The sequence below is a fragment of the Anas platyrhynchos genome, chromosome 3 (genome assembly GCF_047663525.1).
Source record: "Anas platyrhynchos isolate ZD024472 breed Pekin duck chromosome 3, IASCAAS_PekinDuck_T2T, whole genome shotgun sequence".
NCBI classification, from domain to species: domain Eukaryota; kingdom Metazoa; phylum Chordata; class Aves; order Anseriformes; family Anatidae; genus Anas; species Anas platyrhynchos.
Window position 1 is genome coordinate 76554116 of NC_092589.1, and position 20657 is coordinate 76574772.

Below are 20657 nucleotides of genomic sequence, written 5' to 3' on the forward strand. Positions count from 1 at the left end.
TAACTGGGAACAAAGAGGATGGATGATTCATGCTAAAATATCCACTCCTAATTGCTGTCATCTACAAGAATTGAGAGAGACTAAGAATTTCTTCAGAGATAAAGATGGCACAGGTATATTTAAAACAAAACAAAACAAAAACTCTTCTTACTCAGCTCCAAAAATATATATTTCAGTTATCCACATCAACCTATGCATATGCAATAAATTGTCATTAAGAGGTCACATATAAATTGAATAAGTCATGGACAGAAACTGATAAAACATTTCCTGTGGAGGAAACTGACTTAGCAGTGGCATGGGTGCTATGATGCAAAATGCTGAATCTTTTCTACTTGAAAAGATATCAGTTCAGTATGGAACCAAGCTACTTCTGAAATACGGATAAATAAGAAAAATAACCCAGAGGTAGATTTTTGATCCAGAGTGTCATGATTTGTGTGAGAAGTTCAAAATACACTTTAAAATGAGCTCAGATAGAAGTTAAAAATGCACTTTGATTTAAAAGCAGAGTCACTATTAAACTAGACAAGAAGTATGTTAAATGAATTGAACAAAAATATTTACCAAGGAGAATAATTGGAAGTTATCATACAATAACAACTTGCATCATCTTTATGGGGGATTTTCAGACAGGGAAGTTATTTCAAGAGCGAAGCCTCAGCTTGTTACACAGAACCTTAAACTATGGTATCTACTAAAAGAAATTTGAAAGCCCAACATACAGATGTCACACAGTCTTGACATGTTAATCAAGTTCATTAAAATAAAAAATAATAATAATAATAAAAAAAAGTAGATTAGAAATTCCAGAATTACTTATTTCTTGTTTCTGTTCCCAAAAGAGAAAAATGTTTATAAAGTTCAGTGTGAACAGTATGATCAGCAAGCACTGTCCAGAAGCCCTGAAAATCCATCTTTTTATTTACTTATGTGTTTAAGTACAGGGACAGATTGTGATTTTATTAAAAGGAGGTAAAATTATTTTATATGTTACATATATCACATTTATGCATGTACACGCACAAACCCAGTTCAGATGGGAGTCTTTGATTGACTTGCAGTAAGTGATTACACTGAGAAAAGATGAAGCAGAGAAACAAAAATTCTAGCTAGTCATAATCCTCAGATTTACTCAAGTCATATGGTTGTTTCCCTTCCCATCTCAAAAGAACTTGTTTCTATGTTTTACATTTCAATCTGAAAAGAGACAACATCCATTGGAACTGAGAAAAGTTCTTTCAACCTTACTGTCTTCATTGTCTTGTGTATCCTGCAAGTAGACTGCCTGGTAAGCAGAGAGCTCATGTTGCTCAGAAATACAGAAATATCTTCTGTATCTATTGTCTAATGGATATTAAATAGTAGGTTGCCCATTTGCTGAGGAGACCTATGATTATTTGCTTATATAAATAAGCAAATAGTGTCCTGGAAAGCATATTACATGCAGTCAAGGACATTTTTCAGTAGAGATGGAGATAATATTTAGATGCATTTCTGCACTAGATGATGTAGTTTGTGTCAGAACTAAAATTTGACTGTGAAAGTTAAAAAACAGATTTGGCCAATTAATTGTGAACATTCAAAGAAATTTAAAACATATTCAAAAGTAAACATATAGCACACTCTGTAGTATTATTGTTCCTTGTGCTCAATATGAGTCTTCAATATATGTCTTCATGCTAGATGTCCACCTCTCAAGACCTGGACTTTGATAATTGTAGAGAATTCAGCACAATTAGATGATGCTCTTAAGATAGGCCCCTGAATGCCAGCATAGTATCAATAACATTAGATTAAACCTATAGACAAGGTAGACCTTTTTCCTTACTTGGCTACAGGCAACCAGTTGTATTGTGACTGGTGAAATAAATCACAAAGGTACAAGGCACATAACTGACACGACAGAATTAGTAGCCAAGATGGAAAAGAGTGGAGTCTTTTCCTGTGCAAAGAGATAGTGGTGTCTGGCATATTAGAATTGTTTGTTCCCTTCCATAAATCTAGCCTCTGCTATGTCTTTTTACATTGTCATTTCAACTCTTTTCATATCTTGCACTCCCTCTTTTCATTACATAAATTTGTACTATTTTCGCCCTCTTTTACATAAGCTGTCTTCTTCTCAAATTGCCCTTCCTCTCCCTAAATCCATCTTTACGTTGTGACTTTTTTGTTCATTTCTTTATTTCACCCTTCAAGTTTCCATTTGATCACTTATTTTCTTTCCCTTCACTAACTCAAACTGCCAATGTTGGCCCTGGAACCCCTATTTGCCATTATGTATCTGGAGAACCAACACTGGGTGTTTTCTTAGTGCACTATTCAGTCACAGTATTTAAACAAGACCCAAAAAATGGTGAAAGAAACCTAGAATCTGGAACTGGAAGACTATTCAATTCTCACCAGAGCTAAGTACAGGGGGACAATCACTTCCCTAGCCTTGCTGGCCACACTGCTTCTTATGCAAGCCAGGATGCTGTTGGCCTTCTTGGCCACCTGAGCACACTGCTGGCTCATATTCGGCCGACTATAAACCAATGCTCCCTGGTACTTCTCCATCTGGCAGCTGACCAACCACTCATCTCCCAGCCTGTAGCTCTGCTTGGGGTTATTGAACCCCAGGTGCAGGACCCGACACTTGGCCTTGTTGAACTTCATACAGTTGACCTCAGCCCATCGGTCCAGACTATCCAGATCCTCCTGCAGAGCCTTCCTACCCTCGAGCAGATCAACACAAGCACCTAACTTGGTGTCATCTGTGAACTTACTGAGGGTGCACTCAATGCCTTCATCCAGATCATCGATAAAGATATTAAAGAGGACTGGCCCCAGTACCAAGCCCTGGGGAATGCCAGTAGTGACCAGCCTTCAACTGGATTTGACTCCATTCACCATGACTCTTTGGGCCCAGCTATCCAGCCAGTTTCTAACCCAACAAAGTGTATGCCAGTCCAAGCCACGAGCAGCCCATTTCTTGAGGAGAAAGTTGTGGGAAACGGTGTCAAAAGCCTTGCTGAAGTCAAGGTAGACCACATCCACAGCCTTTCCCTCATCCACCAAGCACGTCATTTTGTCATAAAAGGAAGTAAGTTTTGTCAAGCAGGACCTGCCTTTCAGAAACCCATGCTGACTGGGCCTGATCACCTGGTTGCCCTGCAAGTGCCTCATGATGACACTCAAGATAATCTGCTCCATGAGCTTCCCTGGCACTGAGGACAAACTGACAGGCCTATAGTTTCCCAGGTCTGCCCTCCGGCCTTTTTGTAGATGGACATCACATTTGCTAGCCGCCAGTCAACTGGGACCTCCCCCAATAGCCAGGACTGCCGATAAATAATGGTAAGCAGCTTGGCCAGCTCCTATGCCAGTTCTCTCAGTATCCTTGGGTGGATCCCATCCGGCCCCATCGACTTGCGCACATCCAAGTGCCGTAGCTTGTTGCCAACCATTTCCTCATGGATAGTGAAGGCCACATTCTGCTCCCCATCCCCTTCCACTAGCTCAGGGTACTGGGTATCCAGAGAACAACTGGTATTGCCTCTAAAGACTGAGGCGAAGAAGGCATTAAGCGCCTCAGCCTTTTCCTCATCTTTTGTAACTAGGTTTCCCCCCGCATTCAGTAAAGGATGGAGATTCCCCTTAGTCCTCTGCTTTGTGTTGATGTACTTGTAAAAAGATTTTTTGTTGTCTTTGATGGCAGTTGCCAGATTGAGCTCCAGATGAGCTTTGGCCTTTCTAATTTTGTCCCTGCACAGCCTTGCAACATCCTTATAGTCCTCCCGAGTGGCCCGCCCTTTTTTCCAAAGATTATAAACCCTCTTTTTCCTCCTAAACTCAAGTTGCAACTCTGTTGAGCCAGGCCGGTCTTTTTCCCTGCCGGCTCATCTTTGGGCACGTGGGGACAGACCATTCCTGCGCCATTAAGATTTCCTTCTTGAAGAGAGCCCAGCCTTCCTGGACTCCTCTGCCCTTCAGAACTGCCTCCCAAGGGACTCGGCCAACCAGTGTCCTGAGCAGCTCAAAGTCAGCCCTCCAGAAGTCCAATATAGCAGTTTTACTGGTCCCCTTCCTGGCCTCGCCAAGAATAGAGAACTCTATCATTTCGTGGTCACTCTGCCTAAGACAGCTTCCAACCACCACATGTCCCACCAGTCCTTCTCTGTTTGTGAAGAGAAGGTCTACCGGGGCACCACCCCTGGTAGACTCACTAACCAGCTGCATCAGGAAGCTATCTTCCACGCCCTCCAGAAACCTCCTAGACTGCTTTCTCTGGGCTGTGTTGTGTTTCCAGGATATGTCTGGGCAGTTGAAGTCCCCCAAGAGTACAAGCACCAGTGATTTAGAAACTTCTGTCAGCTGCCTGTAGAACTCCTTATCCATCTCCTCATCATGGTTTGGCGGTCAATAATAGACCCCACCAGGATGATAGCCTTGTTGGCCTTCCCACTGATCCTAACCCACAGGGACTCAATCTTTTCATTCTCAACCTCGAGTTCCACAACATCAAAAGTTTCTCTAATATAGACAGCCAACCATTCTGTGCTTCCTGTCCCTTCTGAAGACCTTATAGCCAGTCATTGCAGCACTCCAGTCGTGAAAGTGGTCCCACCATGTCTCTGTGATGGCAACCAAGGCATAGCCTGCCTGCTGCATGATGGCTTCCAGCTCCTTCTGGTTGTTACCCATGCTGTGTGCATTAGTGTAGATGCACTTCAGTTGGGCCATTGCCTTATCCCCCAGCCTTGCCATTGTTACCTCTGGCACAGCTCCAACAAGCCTTGTTTCAGCCCCATCCCCCTTCTTACCTAGTTTAAAGCCTCTCAATGAGCCCCACCAGCTCCTGGCCTAGGATCCGTTTTCCCCTTAGAGATAGCAGCCATCAGGCTGGGTGACAAGTAAAGCGCCCCATGGTCAAAAAACACAAAATTTCTGTGCTGGCACCAGCCTCTGAGCCACGTTTTAATCAGGTGAGCTTTCCATGTCCTCTCAGTACCCCTCCCTGCCACCGTAGGGATAGACGAAAATACCACCTGTACTCCCACTCCCTCTACTAATCGTCCCAGCCCCCTAAAGTCCTGTTTGATAGCCTTGAGTCTTCTCTCTTCAGTGTCGTCACTTCCAGCCTGGACTATCAAAAGAGGATAATAGTCAGAGGGGCGAACCAGTTTGGGAAACTTCCTGGCAATGTCCCTGACCCTGGCCTCAAGGAGGCAGCAGACTTCCCTATGGGTAGGGTCAGACTGACAAATATGTCCCTCTGTTCCCCTGAGAAGGGAGTCGCCCACAACAATCACCCTTCTTTCTTTCTTGGTGGAGGCAGTCCTGAGGCATGGAGTCGACTTCCTTGCCCTAGGCATCCTCCTGGGTAGGCTTCCTGCCTCATCCTCACCCATGGGTCTCTCAAGCTCCAGGGCCTCAAATCTGTTGTATAAGGGCACCTGGGAAGGTGGAGCCGGAAGGGGAGGGCATGGCCTGCGAGGTCGAGCAGGGACCTGTCTCCATTTCTCCTCAACTCCCAGGTCCTCTCCCTCTGCCCGACGGCGACAGGGCAGGGAGTCCACCCTCATTTGGGGTGTCTCACCCCAGTACCTCTCCTTGAGGCCCTGCAGGGAGTTGCTCCACAAGTCTGTCTCCCATTCACACTCCCTGATATCCCTCAACCTCTCCATTTCCTCCTTGAGTTCTGCCACCATGCGGACCGGGTCATCCACCTGCTCGTACCTCACTCACACAGTTTCTCTGCCTCCCGCCAATGGCAGCAACAGGCTCAGACACTCCCTGCATCCAATGACCTGAACTGCTGCATTTTTGGACAGGCAGTCAGTCAGTGTGTGTACTGACTTCCGGGAGAGAGCACGATGCCTGGTGGAGACCATTGCAGCCCAGCTAACGGGAAACTGCCATAAGAGGAGTTGTTCGTATGGGCACGGGGGAACGCTCTGCCCTCCCTGCTCACCCTGCCTGTATGAACTACCTTGCTAAGTGACACACCACTCCCTGTTTGCCCACGCTGTTCTCCATGCTCCTGGTCGCTCCCGCTCCCTAGGGGCTGCTTTTGAACAGCCGGAGGGAGGGGGCGCTGCTGGCTCCACCTGCGCCTCATCAGCCTCCCTCACGAGGGCTGCTGGGTCCTGGCGGCTCCCTGAAGTAGGCTCGATGCCAGAAAAAATATCCCTGCCTGTCCCGATCCCCCGCTCCACTGCAGAACGCATTTGCCCCGGAGCCGATCACCTTGGCAAGGTGATCATTTATTTACCATTTATTTCTAGATTATTGGTATTTTTCAAGAAGTCTGCATGTTACAGAACACACAATCAAAACATGAGAGTCCTTAAAATATTTAAATTAAGAAGACAGTAGCACACCATCAAACTATACAAAAAGTAATCTTTTGAAAGGACTTTTAAGAGATTGGGTTTTGCCATTGGCTTGACTGGGTCAGAAGTACTTTATGGTTTATTGTTGCTACAGAACCTAAAACATAGACACTCGAGTGATGACTGTTTCTAGTTGCAGAGACATTCATCTGAAGGCATACTGCCCATAGAGCTTGCATCTCTTTGAAGCCTTTGTTTTCGAGACTTCTGTTATTTTCCAAAACCTTGTATGTATTTTACCATTCAGGGGAAAGCTATACAGTCACATCTAAAATGTTTTCAGAATTATAAGTTTCAGAATTATAGAAACTCCTAAGTTTACATCTTCAACACAGAATAAACATATTTTTAATTGTTCTACTCTTTAATTTTTTCTGGCCACTCACTACATACATTCCCTTAGAATATTAATAAGCACTGAGTGGCAGATTTTATTTTACTCTAGTTAAAAATAATTTATTTTATTTTTTCCTATAACACAACATGGGTGATGAACTAGGAATTAAGCTATTACCCCAACTCAGTATGTATAAATAGAGGTGTTTAATATATTTGCTCATACACTTAGTGATGAGAAAGATAAATGGAAATGGACAATATGAAAAGGTAGAAAAATACCACCCATATGTGCTATATCATTTGAAGCAGGAAAATGATATAAAAATTCTATTTTCCTCCTGCATTTTTTTAAAAAAACTTTCTGCTTCACGACATACAGTGAATTATGAAGGTGCTATCTATTTCCAGTTCTGAGAAGCTTGTCTTCAACAAAACTTGTATTTAGTTTTCATCATTTAAATTCATTCATAAAAGTATAGTTACTGAAGAAATCTTATTCACTTCCATACAACTTACAGAGGGAGTTTTTATTTTTTATTTTTTAAAGCTTTGATATGTAAGTACAGTGCTGATTAAGAATTCTGATATGGATCTCAGTGCATCTTTAAATATGGAATTTTTGTTGGTTTTATATTTATTTAAGTAGAAAACAGGAATTCTGTGCTTTTCTACCATAAAAAAACTTTATCAAGTAAAAGAAGGAACACTTTCACAGAAAGGAACACTCTGAAACAGGTTGGCTCTTAAAAATGTTGTAAGCTGCTTGTCCATCAGTGGCCAAGTCACTTGGGCTGTTAATTGGAAGGGACTGCATTGACTGACTCTACAGAACTAAATCAAATATCATTCAGAAAAAAGAGGTATACATGTATATCATAAAAAATTCCTAACTATAAACATCTTATCAATCATTGACACTATTACTTAATATTGTTGAAAATTATATTCTGCATTGTTTTGCTGTAAATCTGCCTTCTAATTAGCTTACTTTTCACTTTCCAATTTGAATAAAAAAAAAAACTCAAAATGCTGAGTTCAGTTTTAAGTCAAAATCTAATTTTCTTTTTGCTTCGAAATGAGCAATTTACCAATTGCTGATATCAATCAATCCAGTCAATAAACCACTGTCAATTTTAAATTAAGAAAGAATCTATGATAATGCAGCTTTTCAAATTAGCAGTTAAATTACAAGGAAACAAGCATTTTAGATATACAATGTAAGTACATGTTACAAACATGTCAGAAAAGCAAAAATAAAAAAAGCATCACATCTATCAGAACCTCAGCAGATATGAACTACCACAGGCTGTTCTGAAAATATACTCTTACAAGAAAAGGATAATGCCACTTAAGAAACCTAAATCAGGAATGTATTCTAGTAAAATGGTATTTTTCATACCAGCATCTTGTTCTCCTACTTTGTTAGAGATTTTATTAGAGATTTAACTTTATTAGAGATTTAACTTCTGATTATTAATGTGTGAGCATTAATTAATTAATTAATAATCTGGGGAGATATTAAGTAGCATTTTATTCTTTGATGACATGGTCGAGAATTCTCAGTCTATCTGAAAAAGGAAAGCTTTAATGAAAGTGGTAGAGTCTAGTCTTTCAATTCAGTGTAACCCGTTAGTTCTAAAACTAATTCTGCTCTCAAAAAAAAAAAAAAAAAAAAAAGTGATGAATTATAGCTGCTGTGACAAGCTAGAATTCCCCAGTACCTGTTGTCGCATTAAGGGGTGTAGCCGATTAACCGTTATGGGTCCGGTTGGATTCAGGGTACTGAAATATCACAATCACAGATTCATCAATAACACATTAACCGTTAGGGGTCCGGTTGGATTCACCAATAACGCATTAAACTTTAGGGGTCTGGTTGGATTCAGAGCACTGAACTACCATGGTCACTGATTCACCAATAATGTATAACCACCCTTACTCTAGTCACGTTTAATGAGAACCATGAGAACATTGTTCCACCTAGGAACAATACAATCAAGTGCAATTTATTACAGCAACAGGTACACAGGTTCTTTGGATTGCCAGTGATAGTTACTGTCTGCAAAAGCAAGCTAGCATGCATGAAATACACAGGTGACACAGGCGCACAGCCTGGAAATTAATGCTTTAAAAAGGCACAAAGACTATAGAGATTTCTAAGTTTCCACGGAGACACAGAGTATAACCAAGTGTTCAAATCTCACCTGAAGGTGTCCCAATGGGGGGGGGGAAGAGAGGCTCAGCCCGTTGACTGATCCCAGGAGTCAGGAGGTCCTCAGGATGGTGTATTCCCTCAGGATGGTATCTCCTCTGACGGTGGTATCTCCTCTGACAGTGGTGGACCACCGTCAGAGGAGACACCACCTGTCATTGTCAGAGTGGTATCTTCCCCAACATCCCCTCTCTCAGGCCAATTTATATTATTTTCTATCTTTTAGGAGGAGCTTGAGTGACTCTAGTCAAGCATATCTTAGTTATGATTGGTAAAAAGTTTTCACATCTATGTTTAAAGTAATAGGCTCTGAGAAATTCAGAGAGCATACTCAGTGAGGGGTGGTCACACCTTGGAGGTGGGTACCTTTTTGGATGGAGGTGTGTTTTGCTATTATAATGATATTATAATGAGCAAAATAAACTAGGGTACAGCATTTGTCAAAACATGACAGGTCGCTGGCTCAAGGTAGCAAAAAGTACGGCTTATTGGTCTCTGTGTGCACAAGAATAATCGAGTCCCCACCTGGTTACAGAGCCCAGCTGTGGTGTCTCCACTCCACTCTATGCTCTGTACTGTTCCTTTGAGCTACCACACCAGATTCCTCTAGCACGATAGCATCTAAGATTGGAAGCCTAGGGAATGCTAAGGTAATGCAGCTATGCCTTACCCTGAAAGCCTCTTCAATGCTGTACATTTCCTTTAAAATGTGAATGTTAATTTTATTTTCCTAGTTACTTTAGGCAATAGCACCACACCTGTGATGCAAGCCCAGTTCCAAAGTGGCTAAATATTTATCAAGGAAGACCTATTTTGGAAATTTTTTAAGTAAATCTTGAGTCATGTCCTTCCAGATTATGCTAGGTATAGAAATCAGTTTCCATTTCAAAATCTCACTGCATTCTATTGCTTTACCACTAGTATATGTTTTACAGGACCATTAATCTCAGTCAGAATTGTATTTTATAATTTCAGTCATTTTCTCTCATTATCCATTTATATAGGTAACTGGAGCAAAACCAAAATCTTCCTTTCAAAGTCACTGAACTGTTCTTCTCCATCAGTTATATGTTATCCTAGGCACGTAGTATTGTATCCTAAAGAGTAGTTTCAGAATGATCCAGTATCTTGTTGTGGTTTAACCCGGCTGGCAGCTAAACACCACACAGCCATTCGCTCACCCTCCCCCCTCCCTCTCTGGGATGGGGGAGAGAAATGGGAAAGTGAAGCCCATGAGTTGAGATAAAGACAGTTTAAGACAGGAAAATAATAATAACAATAATAATAATAACAATAATAATAATAATAACAATAATAATAATAATAACAATGATGATATAAGTACTACTACTAATAATGTGTACAAACAAGTATTGCACAATGCAATTGCTCACCACCCGCTGACCGATGCCCAGCCTAACCCTGAGCAGTCCAGCCTCCCTCCCCCGGCTAGCCACCCCTATATATTGTTTAGCATGACATCAGATGGTATGGAATACCCCTTTGGCTAGTTTGGGTCACCTGTCCTGAGTCTGTCCCCTCCCAGCTCTTGCTGCACCCCCAGCCTGCCCATTGGCAGGACAGAGCAAGAAGCTGAGACGCCCTTGGCTTAGTATAAGCACTGCTCTGCAACAATTAAAACATCGGGGTGTTATCAGCACTCTTCTCATTCTAAGCCAAAACATAGCATTCTACCAGCTACTAGGAAGAAAATTAACTCTGTTCTAACTGAAACCAGGACATATCTGATAATTTATTATTTTTAAAAGATTTAATTTAGCATGATTTGTGTCATATATTTATTAATGAAAACAAACAAACAAACAACGAAACAGCTATTACTGGAAAGAAAAAACAAAGCTATTACTGAACTTTCCATATTGAGGAAAATTTCATTTAGCAATTATTTGGCCTTTAATATAATTATCATTTGATTTGTAAATCTTTTTCATTAAGTTTTATGAGTCTTTTCAATAAATTTAATGAAATGCTAAAAAAGTACTATTTAAGTAGTTATCTCTAGTATTTAAGTGTTTATCTTATGGCCCAAAAAGATAAGGAAGATTTAATGTTTTATTTTACTGAGGTACACGTAATTCTGGAATCCTTTTATAATAATTTCACTAGACACACTTACCCAATTAATATAACAATTCCATACAGTTCTCTCTCCAACTGACAAATGCTCTCATTAAGCTGAGTGAATCCTAAGTCTAACAGAATCAGACTCGTTCTTTATATGTCAATAATTTATCTTTGGTTTTGCCTGTCATCTAACTCAAATGAGTAATACTGTCCTCTATTATTGATTTTTATGTACCACAAAACAGTCTTTCAATTTTTTCTTTTTTTTTTTTTTTTTTAATTTAGTATATTGCTAAAAATCAATTGCTAATAAACAAATGGTGCCTTTGGTTGATTAATACAGCTTCTTACACAACAACAATACTGGGAATAAATTGTGTCTATGTTCTTCTTCAAGGCAAATGGAAACATGTCAACTAGCACTAAGTAAACAGCTCACCACCTTTACTGTTTCAACAGCAATTGCTTATGGAACTCCATATGTAAAGTGTGAAAATCTAGATCCCAAACCATACACATACGCTGAGCTACTTCTACTTTTTCATCAGGTATCTTGAATAATATTCCAAGTTCTAAGGGGCTACAATATCTATGATGACAGACAGACCTTTTGTAATTTAGGCAATATATCATTCAATTGTTTATATAAGGATGTATGTGTATGCATGTTTGTGGGTATGTACACATAAACCTTAAAACAACAACAAAAGAGTATTTGGAGCAAAGGGATATCTAAAAGCTTATATGATACTGAAGATCTTTCTTAATTTGCTTATTTTGAAAACCAAAATCCTCATGTCATTTCAGTGACAAATAATTCTAAAAATATGTGTAAAAACATGACTACACTTTTAAATGCTTTAGAACATGAGAAAGTGATATAAGTATTAAATACTTTATAATTACTGTACAATTACATCCTTTCATGCAGTGTCAAAGGTATATAAAATTTTGCACCAAACTTTGTCTTGCTGCCCTGACAATAGATTAGAATAAGCCATTATTTTAATCTTATTGGCTTACTTGCCATTATAGCCTTAAAATATTAATGCTTACAAAGCCATATCTGGAGAGTACAATGCAAATGCTATGTTTTTATTTTCTCCAAATATTTACTGACATATTTAACATTAAAATAGGACTACTTGTGTATAGAATTTTGCATGTGCATATGTGTTTACAGAATTATATTTTAAGTTCTTATCTCTCTAAGGCTGAAGTCTTCCTTTTTGTCATTTTTATGATGAGGTTCATTTTAAAATATATCTGAGATCATGCATTTAGAATCCAAAGCATATCTAGGGCCAAAATTGATGTTTTAATTTACTTCAAAGACCCTCTGATCAGCTTTCAAATTCCACAGATTTTTTTTCTGAAGTGATGTAAACAATATAAGTGATATAGTCACTTGTTTATAGTTCCCTCTGAAAATGTTTCTGATTCATCAGAAATTCATTGGAAGATTTCAGCTTCAGCCTATTTTCTAAGATATATTGTTTAGATTTTGCATAAATTTTGCAACTCTGTTCTTCCTCAATACAAAAGTTTTTAATTTCCATTGGCAATGGAAAAAAAAAAAAAAGCAGCGTTAGGTAACTCCTAATAAAACCATAATAATTACGGAACAGGGGAAGGGGAAGGGGAAGGGGAAGGGGAAGGGGAAGGGGAAGGGGAAGGGGAAGGGGAAGGGGAAGGGGAAGGGGAAGGGGAAGGGGAAGGGGAAGGGGAAGGGGAAGGGGAAGGGGAAGGGGAAGGGGAAGGGGAAGGGGAAGGGGAAGGGGAAGGGGAAGGGGAAGGGGAAGGGTGTCGCGTTAAAGGGGTGTAGCTGATTAACCATTACGGGCCCGGTTGGATTCAGAGTACTGAACCAGTCGGACATTCACCAAAACTGGGGGTCCGTTCGGACATTCACCAAAAACGTAATAACCGCCTGGGGGTCCACTCAGACATTCACCAAAAACGTATTAACCACCTGGGGGTCCGTTCAGACATTCACCAAAAATGCATTAACCGTCTGGGGGTCTGGTTAGATTCAGAACACTGAACTATCATGGATAACCACCCTCACCCTAGTTGCATTAATGAGAGCTATCACAATGCAATCAAGTATGGTTTATTACAGCAACAGATAATCAGGTTCTTTTGGATTGCCGGTGATAGTGACTATCTGCAAAAGCAAGATAGTATGCATGAAATACACAGGTGTTATAGGTGTTACAGATGTTATACAGGTGTTGTAGGTGTTACAGATGTTACAGATGTTATAGATGTTATAGATGTTATAGATGTTATAAGTGTTACAGATGTTATAGGTGTTATAGGTGTTATAGGTGTTACAGGTGCGCAGCCTAGAAATAAACACGTTAAAAGGATCAAAGACTCTATAGAGATTTATAAGCAAATATTCAGATCTCACCCAAAGGCGTCCCAATTGGGGGGGGAAGAGAGGCTCAGCCCGTCGACTGATCCCAGGAGTCAGGAGGTCCTAAGGATGTTGTATGTCCTCGGGATGGTATCTCCCCTGACGATGGTATCTTCCCCAACATCCCCTCTCTCTTGGGCCAATTTATATTATTTTCTATCTTTTAGGTGGAGCTTGAGTGGCTCTAGTCAAGCATATCTTAGTTATGATTGGTGTAAAGTTTTCCCGTCTCCGTTTAAAGTAATAGGCTCCGAGAAATTCAGAGCGCATGCTCAGTGAGGGGTGGTCGCACCTTGGAGGCGGGTAGCTTTTGGGATGGAGGTGTGTTTTGGTATTATAATGATATTATAATGAGCAAAAAGTACACTAGGGTACAGCATTTGTCAAAACATGACAGGTCTTTGGCTTAGGGTGGCAAAAAGTGCAGCTTTGTGCACAAGAACAATCGAGGCCCCACCTGATTACAGAGCCTAGCCGTGGTGTCTCCACTCCACTCTACGCTCCGTGGTGTTCCTTAGAGCTAGCACACCAAGTTTCCCCAGCGTGATAGCATCTAAGGTTGGGAGCCTAGGGAATGCTCAGATAATGCAGTTATGCCCTACTCTGAAAGCCTCTTCAATGCTGTACCTTTTCCTTAAAAGTGTGAATGTTAGTTTTATTTTCCTAGTTACTTCAGGCATTTACACCACAAAGGGGAAGGGGAAGGAGATGAAAGGAAAGACAGATGCGCTGATGGAATTGAAGCAATGAAGGAAATTATAAACATCTATATCCCAATTCTTCGAACACTGATTTGAAGCACTGCCATATTCAGAGGCTAGAATATTACTGTGAGTTGTTAAAATAATGTCAACTATGAGTTATCCATATCAGCAACAGATTTGCAAATATACATATGTGAAGTTTAATGCTGAAATCCTACTTTGTTTACTTGATCCACTTTCACTGTACTTTCTGTTCCTATAGCATGATCTTTTTATGTATACCTTGGAATTAAAATTTCATAACTCATTAAAAATTTAATATTTGAGTCCACCTCATATGACAAAGAGAAAAAAATAAACAAAGAGAGAAAAAAATATTTTTTAAAAAGTCAAACAAAATAAAATCACAAATTTGTTCATGGAGTCTCATTGCATGTTTCAGGTGCTCTGCATAGAAAAACTAAGAACACGTAAACCTTTGGAAGTGTGGGCTGCTTACTGAGATTTGTATGAACTCAGAAACTTTGTTTTCTATAAATCGCTAGAAATCCAAGAATTTTTTCTTTTCCTTGGATTTTGAATAGCAAAAATGAAATATTCACCTCATCTGAGGCAAGAGGGCTCAAGCCTTAATGAGGATTTTCATCTGATCAATGGAGAGAGACAGGTTCCCCCACAGGACTTTCAGAGTGCTTCTGTCGTTATGGATGAGCAACCTTCTGAAGGAGAATGCAGAGACAGTTTTCCTAATCCCCAGTCTTCCAAATTCATAATCTAACATTGCTGTTTCTAATCTTCAGTAATTCCAGAACATTTGCCTGAGTTCTCTTATTTTGATTTGCTATTGTTTTATTGCATATTTCCATCCTCGATACAACATTGTTGTTCATTTCTCTTACAAAGAAAATTCAAAAATTTTGGACTGAGAAAGAGCAGAGTCAAATCCTCTCTAACGTCTTATCCACTTTTATTTATCTGGAGAAATACTATTTAATGTTGGTAAAATCTCTTTGTAGAATATTTTGTCTTAGAAAGTTTTATGTAAAGTTTTGTGGCTCTTTTTATATTCTGCAACATTTGAGCTTGACATATGCTTTACACTTGTCACAGTTCTTTTGTTTATAGTTAGATAAAACTTACAGAAATGGAGGGTAAATATTTTTGGCAGTTTTACTTTCCTTTTAAAATATTTTTCTTGTTGTTGTTGTTCCTGAAATATATACTTAGCAGTCAGAAATGAACTTAAATGGCTTCATTGTAGCTGGAAATAAAAGACATTAAATGCTAAAAAGATCAGAATTGCAAAATTAAGTGAATACTAGGCTTAACTGGCATTAACTCAGACCTTTTGATAATAAATGGTATATTCAAACAAGGGAGGCTGTTTTTCTTTGACCTTAAACAGATTTGCGTATGCTGGCTATAAAGATCACAACATGTTTATAAAAGACTAATCATAATAATCTTTCGCATCAATATACAATATTTTTTCTACTCGTTATGGGGTGATCAATAACAAACTTAAATTGCAACACAGAAAATATGGATTAGATCCAGATGTACCCATAGAAATTATCTAGCATGAAGCAACATTTAACACCAAAATAGGTCATGTAGAAAGACTGTAAAAGATTCTGGGCTGTCTAGACCTTTTTTTCTTTGTTTGTTTTGTGAGCATGTCACAGAGACAACTACCAGAATAAACATCTCTGAGTTTCGCACCTGATCTTGCACCTGGATTTGAAGGTGAACTACAAAAACTTCCTTACACATTTTTTAGTCCTAGTGATATTTTGCAAATATCTCATTAGCCACTGAATATTAGCATTCCTAAATATTTATTTTTAGCAAGCTTTGAATTTATTTATATTTTTACTGATTTTTTCAATATTTCCATTTATCAAATTATGTCCTAGGCTATAAATATTCAAAAAAAATAATAATAAATAGAGACAATACTCAAGAAGCTACCAAAGTTCACAGAAGATGAAGATGGTAAATAATGTTATGGCTGCAAAGAGGAAAAAACAGTCTTTGAAAAACAGAACTTTACATCCAGTAAACACCAGCCTCAAAATCTATGACATTTTTGTGGAAGTGTCAAAGCAAAATGTTTGTTATGTGTCAGTGTACAAAACACTACACAGCTCTTGTGTACATCATCATTTCTATACAAGGTTGGAATATAGCTGGGAAAACAAACAAACAAACAAACAACAACAACAAAAAAAAACAGATACATTTTCAAAAATGCAAATATTTCTTTACAGCCTAAGGAAATTTGGAGTAACAAAAGATATTTTCCTTGCTGTTTCCTTAGAATGTCACAACAATGTGTTTCTATGGCTGCATTGATTATTTGACCACTGAAATGGTTGCTGCATGTATATTCAGACATAGCAAGCAATAATAATAATAATCACAGAATCACAGAATTATCTAGGTTGGAAAAGACCTCAAGATCATCGAGTCCAACCTTCGACCTAACACTAACGAGTCCTCCACTAAACTATTTCACTAAGCTCTACATCTAAACATCTTTCAAAGACCTCCAGGGATGGTGACTTCACCACTTCCCTGGGCAGCCCATTCCAATGCCTAACAACTCTCTCAGTAAAGTTCTTTCTAATATCCAACCTAAAACACCCCGGTGCAACTTTAGCCCTTTCCCCCTCGTCCTATCACCAGGCACGTGGGAGAATAGACCAACCCCCACCTCACTACAGCCTCCTTTAATGTACTTATAGAGAGTGATAAGGTTGCCCCTGAGCCTCCTTTTCTCCAGGCTGAACAAACCCAGCTAAATACAATAATAATTCTAGATTCAATAACAGATGATTCCAAAATAATAATTCCTGAATTATGTTTTCCATCTCTTCCATAATCAAAGTCTGTAAGAAAATACAGTGAATACATACATGTACATGTATTTCACAGTTATAAGGGCATTCAAATTCATGGAAAATGCATGGTAGTCCTATGCAGGAGCTGCAAAATTTTGGAAGAAAGAAAGTATAATTTTCACTAGTCAACTTTTACAAAGATTGCAGATGGTGCAAGGGATGTACTTGTAAGTGACTCAGAAGAACCCCTTAATGCCAACACTTTAAACAGCAGGGAAATAACTGTGAATCATCCCATAGGAATTAGAAAAGAAGGACTCCTCTAAAAACACAGTGCAGCCCATAGCCCACTGAAGTGCCTCTACACCAATGCATGCAGCTTTGGAAATAAGCTGGAGGAGCTTGAAGCCAAGGTGCAATTAGAAAACTATGATCTAATTGCTATCAGGGAAATGTGGTGGGGTGAATCACACAACTAGAACATCGGAATGGAGGGCTATGAGGTTTACAGAAAAGAAAGGCAGGGAAGGAAGGGTGGGGGTATTGTCCTCTATGTTAAAAAATTAGTTGATTGCAGAGTTCCCTCTGAGAAACAGCCAAGAGCAGGTTGAGAGCCTGTGAGTGGAAATTAAGGACCAGACCAACAAAAGACATCTCGCGGTTGGGGTCTACTACAGGCCACCTAATCAAGAGGAGTCTGTTAATGAGGACTTCTTGCTCCAACTACAGGAAGCATCATGCTCACAGGCTCTCATCCTCCTGGGAGATTTCAACTACTGGGATGTCTTCTGGGAAAGTCACTTGGTGGGAAATAAACAATCCAGGAGATTCCTGGAGTCCACTGAGGACAAATTTATTGAGCAGGTATTAGACAAACCAACCAGAGGTGAAGCGTTACTCAACCTGGTGCTCACCAATGTAGAAGAGCTTATTAAACGGGTTAAGATTGGAGGAAGCCTAGGTTGCAGGAGGAAGCCTAGGAGTGACCACACTCTGGTTGAGTTTGTGATCTCAAGGGGGACCAGGACAGGCTGGAAAATGGGCCCATGTGAATCTAATGAGGTTCAACAAGTCCCAGTGCAAGTTGCTGCACCTGTGTTTGGGCAATCCCAGACAGGAGTACAGACTGGGAGAGGAATTCCTTGAGAACAGCAAAGCGGAGAAGGACTTGGGGGTTCTGGTAGACAAAAGGTTTAACATCAGCCAGCAGTGCACACTTGCAGCCCAGAAGACCAACTATATGCTGGGCTGCATCAAAAGAGGCAAGGCCAGCAGGTGGAGGGAGGTGATTGACCCCTCTACTTTGCCCTTGTGAGGTTTCACCTGAAGTGCTGCATCCAGGTTTGGTGCCCCCAGCATGAGAAAGATGTGGAGCTGTTCAAGCAAGTCCAGAGGAGGGTTAAAAGAGATGATCAGGGGGCTGGAGCACCTCTCCTATGAAGAAAAGCTGAGAGAGTGAGAGAGCTGGGAATGTTCAGCCTCGAGAAGAGAAGGCTCCACAGAGAATTCATTGCGGCCTTTCAATACTTAAAGAGGTTCTATAAAAAAAAAAAAAAAAAAAAAAGGAATTTACTCAGGTAGATAATGATAGGACAAAGGGTAATGGTCTTAAACTAAAAGAGGATAGATTTAGAGTAGACACTAGGACACTAGGAGGAAATTCTTAAGGAGGAAATTCCTCACTGGTAGTGAGGCACTGGAACAGGTTGCCAAGAGAAGTTGTGGATGCCCCATCCCTGGAAGTCTTCAAGGCCAGGCTGGTTGGGACCCTGGTCAACCTGATCTAGTATCCTTGCCTATGGCAGGGGGATTGGAGGTAGGTGATCCTTAAGGTCCCTTCCAACACTAACCATTCTATGATTCTATGATAAATGCCATTGTGTTTTTTGTGTGCCTACACAGAAATACGTTTACTGTAAGGATGCTTGGCTCAGTATAAGTCTTAAAATATATAGTAGAGAGGTAATGTAGGATGTAATATTAAACACGATAAGAATTCTTAAAAGGAATCTTTCAAGGTAAAAGAATGTTAATAGCAACATTAATGCCAGAACCAATACTAACAGTAATAGTCTGAAATTTATTTGTCTAGGTTAATGACTATTACATAAATCAAAGTATTTAAACTGCATAACAATGGAGGTGGTAAACAACTAGTGTCCTTTCTAGCAATATTTCTTCAATAACATAAAATAAAATAAAAGCCAGGGTACACACAATCTGAATTATTCCTATTTTTCTTTCAAGATTTAAAATTGTATTATAGCATATAGGTACAGTAAGGAATAATAAAAAGATACCAGATCATCTCTTGAAAGCATTGTGTATTAAAATATCCCATAATTAAATATACCATCAACATAAATAAAATAAGACAACATAGACATAGATTCCTCTCCACGCAGCTGCAGCCTGTGGAGAGTAGCCCATGCAGAAGCAGGGGCTGTGGGGGGAGCTGCCACCTGTGGGGGACCCATGTTGGAGGATTTTGCTCCTGAAAGATGGACCCCATGGTACGGATCCATGTTGGAGCAGTTCTTGAAGACCTGCCTGCTGATGATCCATTCAGGAAGGATGGCATCCTGTGGGAGGGACCCCATGCTGGAGCAGGGGCAGAGAGTGATGATGAAGGAACAGCAGACATGAAGAATTATGGACTGACCATAATCCCAATTCCCCATTCCTCTGTGCCACTCAAGATGAGGAGATAGAAGAGGGTGGGTGGTTTACTTTCTTTTTAGCTCCTCACTGCTCTAATCTGTTAGTAACAGGCAACAAATTACATTTATCTCCCTGTACTGCCTGTGAAGGTAATTGGTGTGTGATTTCCCTTATTTCAATCCATGGCTTTTTTTTTTTTTTTTTCCCCATCATGTTTTCTTCCCATGTTCTTTTAATTGGGGGGAACGAGAGAGCATTGTTGTGAAGTTTAGCTAGTTATCAGTATGAAACTGCCACATATTGGCAGGTATTTTCAAAATTACTTGTCTGAACCTGCCTATTTTTTTTTTTTATTATCTATGTTATCAAGTGACAGTGGCACTTCTGTAGTACCTTAGCAAGAATATAGGGGAGTAGAATTGAAGCTGTGCCCTAGAGGATTAAGACAGACATTTTCTCTTATTCTCTCCAATTTCACCCAGCCTCCTCAGACAACTAGCATTCTGTAGGAGGACTCAGCAAGCAGGGCATTCAGCAGTCCTGTAGTTATTATTCTTATGGTGATTTGAATTGAAGAATTTCAGCACAATAGTCTGAGACAACCCATCCCCAGTCTATGCAATTTTCTAGGAGAACTCCGATCAAAGTCTTATTTGACCTCAGAAAGAAGTGCTATGTGAACTTACACCTTCTACATCATTTTTCCAATGTTGCTTTGCCAAATAAGGGAAAGGCAGGGAAGGAAGCTGAGTATGCAGCCTGTGGCCTTTCTTTCTGTGCAAGAATATCTATGTTAAGACCATAACTAAAAGATCAGACTTCAATGTATGTGTTAAGGAGTATCCACATTTTTGTAGATTTTTCTCTGAGCTGACATTGTTTCAAGATTTAGATGGCTGTATTACAACACTAAATTGCATGTCCACACCACAGTGAGTAATATTGTATAATACAAAACTGCACATCATGTTAATAAACCCAATTAGTCTCCAAGGCTCTTTGTGTACTGGTAAA